The 8,823-nt window shown below is 39.7% G+C and overlaps 1 long non-coding RNA gene across 1 annotated transcript; it reads right to left on the reverse strand.

Annotated features, from left to right (window-relative positions):
• Nucleotides 1–208: 208 nt before the first annotated feature.
• Nucleotides 209–8,144, reverse strand: LOC117270525 (uncharacterized). The gene is made up of 3 exons (XR_004502813.2): nt 7,872–8,144; nt 5,588–5,690; nt 209–2,349 (listed from the first exon to the last, which is right to left on the reverse strand). It is a non-coding gene; the product is annotated as an uncharacterized LOC117270525 (long non-coding RNA).
• Between the last annotated feature and the right edge of the window lie 679 nt (nt 8,145–8,823).

The following is an 8,823-nucleotide window of genomic DNA, read 5'->3' on the forward strand; positions in this document are numbered from 1 at the left end:
TCATATGTCTTGGGCTGATTGAGTAGCTGTCCGATCTCAAAAAAGCTGAGTGTAAATGCATTCAAGACCAACTGAAACCTGAGATGAATTCTAGCCAGATGTCAAAGCTTGATTCTGATTGGATTGTCATTTTTAAATCAATATTTTGTGTGAGAGTAATGATTTCTTTAGTAAGCAGGCACTTAATAAACAGTGTTGTGCAAGTTACTGAAAAGTAGACAAGGCAGCTTTATTTGAATAGCAAATTTCATACACAAGAGCAATTCAAAGTGCTTTACAGAGCAATATATATATATGAAACATAATAAAACATACAGAAAAGAGTAAAGAAAAAATAGATATAAAAGATACAATTAATAAATGATTTACAATTTTAAAAAAATCGCCATTAAAAATAGCAAAAGTGCAGACAAGAAGTGCAAAGATAAAAAGATTATTTAAAATGATTTAAAATTGAGTTTTAAAATCATGTTGCAGTCACTACAGGGTGGAGTAGGCAGTGTAAAAAAGGAATGTTTTTGGCTTTGACTTAAAAGTAATCAGAGTCAGGGCTTGTCTAACATCATCTGGGAGGTTATGGTTTGTGCTGCATGATAACAAAACGCTGCTTCACTATGTTTTGCTCTGACTCTTGGGACGGTCAACAGTGTGTACCCATACCTATATTATTTTAGTGTTGCTGTTGCGCAGTGTGGGACAAGACAACTGTCAGATTCTATCTATGATTGTACCCATTATCCCGATGATGAAAAGTAAGTAGAGGAACAATAAAACATAATAAACACATGTTTTGATAGGGTTAGTTAATGTAGCTTTACCAGTCTTAAAAATTAATCAATACTAGTCAGGTTTTAAGACTCTTTTGGACGAGTAAAATGAAATACCAACTGTTTCTCAGACTTCTGTCTGTTATTTTTTATCATGATATGCCTAATGAAATAAAACTACTAAGTTATCTACAAAAACATAAAAATACTGAAATGTATTCTTTGTAACATTAACTGTTATTTAATTCTTGCACATTAACTGGCGGGTCCCGTTGCACTCCGAGTAACGTAAATTTATTAATGACTTACAGAAACAGACCCACACATACACACAATGGAGGAACTAAATGCTTCTCGGCTGAGCCGCACATCACTACAGGTGACATTAGATGTCAGGTAACAAGTAATAAAGCCCATTTCTGCAACTATAACTGTGTTATTTACTTGAAGTAATCAGTTACATTACTAGTTACCACCCAAAGTAGTGGAATTACAGTAACAAGTTACTTCCAAATCTGGTAATAAGTGGGATACTGTACAGTGAGCAGGTCATTATTGCAGATTTTATGGCTTTGCATCACCCTGTCAGGGTTTATTTTGCAATAATGACCTGCTCGCTGTACATTATCCCCTACATGAATACATCCACCTCACAAAGACGCATATGTAATCTGGTTGCCTTATTAAAATAAGTACTAGTGCAACATTTTGAGGAAAATGCTTTCAAGCTTTCTTCCAAAGACTTAGCTCAGAAAATGATACCATTCTGATGTCTGTGCATTAAGTATAAAACTGTATGTTGGAAGGAATTAACATATAGCTTAGCATTAATTAGCCTGGCTCTCCAAAGCTCACAAATTATTATTTTACATCTCATTTTTTATACATACACAAATTGGTAAAAAAAAAAAAAAAAGGGGTTGTGAGGGAGTTAGCATACCTGCTGGAACTAACACGAGTTTCCTGGCAAACTCACAATGATGACATAATCTGTGGCTGTCTGCTGAGAAGTGGTTACAGCACCTGCTCTTTCTACCTTTCTGTTTGTGTTTGCAAATCTGCAAGGTGTAACAGCCACATTTATAGAACTAGTTTTCCTCTACTTCCTGTCTTTATGCCAAGCTAGAGTGATTGCTAGCCTTGGCTAATTGCTAATCCACCTCCAGAGCCTAGTTAATCTATTTACCTATTTTAGTCTCAGAAAGAGAGTGAATAATATCTTAAAACAAACTGTTCTGTGTTCCTGTGAGGACACGTAGACTTAAAACATCTGTTATATCTCTGCCGTGATAAATCAATGACCAGACCCACTCCTTTGTTCACAGCTTCCAGGAGAAGTTTGTGAAGTACCTCAGCAGGGACAAAAACAGGGTTCAGACTGTTCCTCCATTGTCTGTCGTGACTCTGCAGACGCTCTCGTGCATGGAGTGGGTCCTCACCCTCCTCGCTGCGGTCACTGCCAACAGAAACACTGTCTCCAGCTGGGTGACTCAAGGGTTCAAAAGGTCCATCCAGGCCCTTATTTTCAAGTCAGTGTCTTGAAAGTGCAGCGAGGGAACAGTAACACCAGTGTGTGGCCAACCTGTGGAAAACAGCAACCCAACATTTAAGATTCAATCAAGATGTCCTCCTATCCAAAGAATACTGACACCAGCATGAAAAAACAAGTTGTCTGACTTTTGAAAATCTTTTTGTTTGCTTTCTTTATGTTTTTAATTAAATGTTCACTTTGGGTAGCACTTATAAATCATCCGGCTCTGTCTCTGTGTGAGGACGTGAGGTTGGCCTTGAGCCTCATCACTGCAATCACAATTTCACAATTTGTGCATTTCAATCATCAGCCTGAGCACTCTATTTATTTTCAGAGTTACTTGCTGATTCACTACACACACTGCAGCAGGTGTGATCACAACACACACACACACACGCACAGAATAATGGTTACCTGAGCCAGAGTGAAAGGCCAAGTGTGTTTTTACAGCTGTCTACGTAATGAGCTCTTTGGGGGCCTGTCAAGTTAACGGTTAGCTAACGTCTCAAGTTGTGAGCGTATATGTTTAAGTGTGTGTGTGTGTGTTGGTCCAGGTTAGGTAATGTCTCTCTGTGTGTCACCTCCCATTCCTGACAGATTTAATGTCGTCATGACTGTAATTACACAATGTGACGAGGCAGAAGGCTGAGGAGAAAGCATGACATTTTAAAAAAAGGAATATAAAGAGAAATCAATCACTGTTCTGCACTGAGATCTGTTCATTTTAATCTTATCTAAAAGACATTAAGAAAAAAAGCTGGGAAAGGAACTGGTCTCCATTATGAGATCGTTGTATTAATGAGGTGTTACTGTAGCAGAGGGTTCACTTGCCAGTGCTGTAAATCTTACTAAAATGTAAGCAGTCGATGACCACTAAGAAAAACATGTCCATCAAGAGGCATTAGTGAGTCACATGGCTTTGCAAAATATATCATTTAGGAGACTCTGAGAATGAAAAAATCCCTTTGAAGTGTCACCATCATTTGTTTTCTGTTGGACAAACAACTCTGAAAAATAATCATTTCACAAATTATTGTAGCAACAGGTGTCACGATAAAAACAGCACTATTGTTTTTAAGGGCATGGGAGAACACTTATCAATATGAAAAATGAATAGTGTACCTTTAGGATCAGGCTTTCTTGTCATCTATGGAGACTTATAAGAGTGACCACATTGTGTAAATGCTGTGTAAATGTCTATTTACTATAGCTTTTCAATTGCACCACAGCTGACTAAATGTGACCTGACTATGCTGCAAACATAGTCAGCTATTAATATATATCGAGTTAAATTTCAGTATCCATCAGTTCTCATTTACAACGACATTAATCAGACTGTACAGCATTTAAACAGTAAAACCATTCAGGTGAATTCTGTGATTAGCCAGTGTTTTTGTGACCAACATAGGCAAAAAAAACCCTCCTGCAATGAAATAGTAGCTCAATATGATATTCAAAGCGTATGCGTGATTTAGATCTGCACACAGCTCTCAACATGGAGGTGGCTGAGCTGACGGCTAGCAGCTAATGTTTCTAACAGCAGGAACAGCGCTAATAATGGCAACAGCGCTAACAGGTCAACAGTGTTAACTCAGCTGACCTAGAAGGGCACGGGAGGGTGAGTGCTACGCCTCCGTGATGACACCGTTCCACCAGTGTGAGTCAGGATGGCATTATAACCGTATGTACACAGTGCAGAACAGTAGTGATTAGCTAGCCGATGAGATACACACACAGGGGCACACATGCACTAACATGCACATGCAGTCAGACTGTCTATCACAACAAAAAACAGAGAAGCTCAGATTACCACACATAGAGGAAACCTTACTTCATTCTAATACCCTGGTATACCTTAATACCCTGATACCATCCAAGCGCGGTATAGATCTCCTTTGATTAGATAAAACAGGATTACTAGTTACGTGCAGAAACCCAGCCATGTACAGGCACAACATCACATCACTGAGTCAGCAGAAAGCACCGGTGCTGTGTGCTGCGTTGGGCAGCAAACCATTACTCCATTACACTACATCACAGCTACTCAATCCACTTCACAGCCAATCAGGCTTTAAGTGTTCATGTGGAAAGAGGGAGAGAGGTGTTATATCCTGATCATTAATGACTCTCAGAAAAATAAATTGTGAAGTTAGAGTTTTCAGCCTGTTGCTAAGCCTCTGGGGCGAGAAAATTACACATCTATGAAGCGGTGAAATATATTCCACCTGGGAAAAGTCGGAGCTGGCAGAGGTTCCAGAGTGCACATGTGGCCTTGGGGTTTATGCTGGCTCGGCCTGGTGTTTTTCACCACAGCTATAGCATACCGTGCCCACACTTCTCACTTCACTTCCTTTGACTCTCGTTCTCTGAGTCTATATTGGAGATTTTCATGTTTTAACTTCATTCACTGCTGTCGTTTCACAGTAATTATACTACGCTCAGGTTGATTAAACCTTTACAAATCCCACGATAAAAACACTGCTGCTTTCCTGAGTCACCAAAAAGATGCCACACTAGCGGATTTCATCTTGACAAACATTTTCTGGCAATGACTGGAGATGCCAAGCAACTATAGTTAGCAGAAAACAACAATCATTAAGCTCCTCTAAAAATCCCCTTCCAGTGACCCCCGGCAATTTTAAAGTTCCCAAATATACCTTGTGAGTAAGTATGCGGTGTGCACAGCAAACCAAAATTAACAAGTGATTCCTGCCAACTTAAACAGGCCTTGGATCCCCAGCCCCCTTTTCCCATGTTACTCAAGTGAACCTCAGTTTGATGGCGGGCTGACAATCTGAAACACGAATCACTGCGTGTTGTTGTAACTGATAGAGTCTGGATGGTGCAGAGGCTGGAAAAGGCACTCTGAAAAGATGAATGAAACACTCATGTATGTAACCCCCACAGGAACTATCAAGATTACCTAACTGGAGCTTCAATTTTATACTTGAGATGTGGAAAGCTTGTATTACTACAGCTTTCCTTTTAGCTTTGTCAATCATCAGCTCACACATTTTCACTGTTAGAGCTGCATTCATACATTTTTTTTTTGCCACTTCAGTAAGCTCTGCAACAAGCTGCCAAACCCACAGCCCATATATTACACAGGCCCTCTGAAGTTGTTGCTTATGTCATAAGGCAGAAATATAATAGTTTATGGAGTGTACAGTTTTAACCAGGCATGTATTTTACAGCCTCTTCGAGTTTTCTGCCTTTGACTCTGAGGAGCTCTAACTACTAATCCCCTCCACCTGCACCATTGGTTTCACACGTAAAGAGTTGGACTCACCTATCAGAGAGATTCAGCCAGAATGATAGATGCTGCTGGGTCTGGCAGTCTGGCAACGTATCCAACCTTCTGTGGTGTAGATTTTAGCCTCGTCTTCTCATAACTGCAACACACATACTCACAATATCACTATAGATTTTGATAACACATATCATAGCAAAGGGATATAAGATAAAGTTCATTCATTCATTTTCTGTGACCACTTATACTGTTGGAGGTCTCGGGGGCTGGAGCCTATCCCAGCTGATATTGGGTGAGAGGCGTGGGACACCTTGGACAGGTCACCAGACTATCACAAGGCTGACACATAGAGACAGACATTCACCATTCACACTCACATTCACACCTATGGACAATTTAGAGTCACCAGTTAACCTGCATGTCTTTGGACTGTGGGAGGAAGCCGGAGTACCCAGAGAAAACCCACGCTGACACAGGGAGAGCATTCAAACTCTGCACAGAAGGGCTCCCTCCTGGGATCGAACCAGGAACTGTCTTGCTGTGAGGCGACAATGCTAACCACTGCATAATAAAATAAAGCATTAATAACAAATGAAGACATCATAGGCTGAGATTAACATAGATGGTTTGCACAGGTTGTGACTGTGTGTGAAACTAACACTTCCACTGGTGGTGCGGGTGACTGTTGTGGGAAGAGTTTGAGCTAGTTGTTCAAGTTTGAATATTGTTGAAAAACCAGGGGCCAGATACATAATACTCTGTGTAGATTCATGACTAAAACTCAAAGGCAAAAATAAGCATAAGAATTCTTGCTTATGTGTCAGATTTATAACACCATGCGCACACCCAGATTCTGTTTTATAAATCACAATCAGTCTGGCACTGGGCACATGTGCACAAGCCTCATTTCCACACCCACAGTTTGCCATAAATGAATGTAAAAATGCCTTTGCACATACTTGTGAGAAAAACAGTAAAGAAAGAGCCATTTTACTGACGGCGAGGTTCTAAAACTTTGCAAGGACAGCTGTAATTACACATGGTTGTGGTGATTTGTAGCATCCGTACTATTAATTACATTTCTGCGAACCGCTGTCTCTGTAAAATCTCGATCATTATCATTATTATTAAACGTCCGAAAGATGACTGATGATTCATTCAGAGGGCTCATGTTCAAAAACACTTTACAAGGTGCTTTACAGGATAACATTAAACAATCACTAACAGGGAGATGAATGTTAATAAAAGATTATGATGAAATGTATAACACAAAAATTATGTTAAACAATAATTCTGACACAATAACTTAAGTGTGAAGTTCAGGTTTTATTTCAGAAACAAGTCCTGTTTTTCCTTTGAGGCCAGAAAAAGACTGGTTGCTGCTACGTTTTTACATGTTCTGGATTATGGTATTTTGTTGTACATAAACACATCTGCACAGTGTTTGCACATGTTAGATACTGCATATCATAGTGCACTGAGATTTGTTACAAATTGTAAATCCCTCACTCATCATTGTGTGTGTTTTATTCCAGGGCTGGTTGGCCAGCTTTGATATTTTGTAGGCTCAATCACTGGTATTTGTTCAATTACAATGCCATAGTGGGTAAACTCCCTTTGTACATTTGTACTTTAACTGAACATAAATCTGACTGTAGCTATAGTCAAGATTTAGTTTTGTTGTCTGTTCCTCGTGCACAAACTGTGCTGGGAAAGACAGCTTTTATATGCTCTGCTATAGTTATATATATAATAGTTATATTATTTTGATCACATGTAGACTGCCAATTTTATTTATCTTTACAAAGTAGTTTGGCCAAATTATCTTTAAAAAAAAAGTATCTAGTTAACCAAACTAGATTCCTCCCTTCTTCCTCCAGTGTGAAATAGCTGGTACCTTTCAGAGCTATGATTTTGCTTCCCCAACACTCATTACAGACCCTTTCAACCTTGATAACATTATCATTCTTCTTCCTGTTGGAATATCTTCCGTGTGTTAGTGACGTCAGCTGACAGGAAGTAAACATGGAGTCAAGCTGTTGCCTAGCAATGTGTCTTCAGTGAAACTGTGATTCTCCTCTGATGTCTTTGCCAACTTGTGGTCCCGTAAATCCCCTTCACATGACATACTGTGACTAATTAACTTTAATTTGCTGCAACTGTGAGGCTTTCTTTATAGTTGGCGGAAGGCTAACTGTTAGCAACATTCAAATAGCCCGACCTGCTTTCATACTATCGCTACCAAACACACAACCTCACAAACCACTACATTAACTCTCGATACTACAGGTAAATGAAGTTTGTAGCTTATCTGTTAACTTACCAGTCGATGAGGAAAACTGCGAGCTGTGAATCCAGTTTGAAGCCCATCCTGTCGCGAAGTTCTCTCCACCTCTGAAACGCTTCTCCGAGATTAACTCGAGTTTTATTTCGTTTATTGTCAGACTCTCTCTTTGACTGTCTTTTAGACAGGTCCGTCTTTCTCTTTTTGGGTTGTTTGGCAGTGTAAGCAGTTGTCGCCAGGGCTGGGATAGCAATTTTCCCTGCAGGAGTATTCGCCATTGAGTCAAGTTTTCATCCGGAGAAACTACTTTTTCTTCTTCGTCGATGTTTTTTTTGGCGGATGTAACTTTTAGGTGCATATCGCCACCTACCGTACCGGAGTACGCAAAACAGTATCTTGTATACAGTCAGGTCCATAATTATTTGGACAATGATACAGTTGTCGTCATTTTGGCTCTGTACACCACCACAATGGGTTTTTAATGAAACAATGAATACCTGCTTAAAGTGCAGACTCTCAGCTTTCATTTAAGGCTTTTTTCAAAAATGTAGTATGAACCGTGTAGGAATTACAACCATTTCTTCACACAGTCCCCCAACTTTAAGGGCTCATAAGTATTTGGACAAACTAACATAATCATCAATTAAACAGTCAGTTTTAATACTTGGTTGTAAATCCTTTACAGTCAATGACTGCCTGAAGTGTTGGACACATAGGCATCATCAGATGCTGGGTTTCTTCCCTGGTGATGCTCTGCCAGCCCGTTACTGTAGCTGTCTGCACTTCCTGCTTGTGTTTTGGGTGTTTTGCCCTCAGTTTTGGCTTCAGCAAGAGAAACGCATGCTCAATTGGATTCAGGTCAGATGATATGACTTGGCCATTGCAGAACATTCCACTTCTTTGCCTTAAAAATGTCTTTGGTTGCTTTTGCAGTATGCTTCAGGTCATTGTCCAACTGCACTGTGAAGCATCGTCCAATGAGTTTTGAAGC

The sequence above is a fragment of the Epinephelus lanceolatus genome, chromosome 13, assembly GCF_041903045.1.
Source record: "Epinephelus lanceolatus isolate andai-2023 chromosome 13, ASM4190304v1, whole genome shotgun sequence".
Classification (NCBI taxonomy): domain Eukaryota; kingdom Metazoa; phylum Chordata; class Actinopteri; order Perciformes; family Serranidae; genus Epinephelus; species Epinephelus lanceolatus.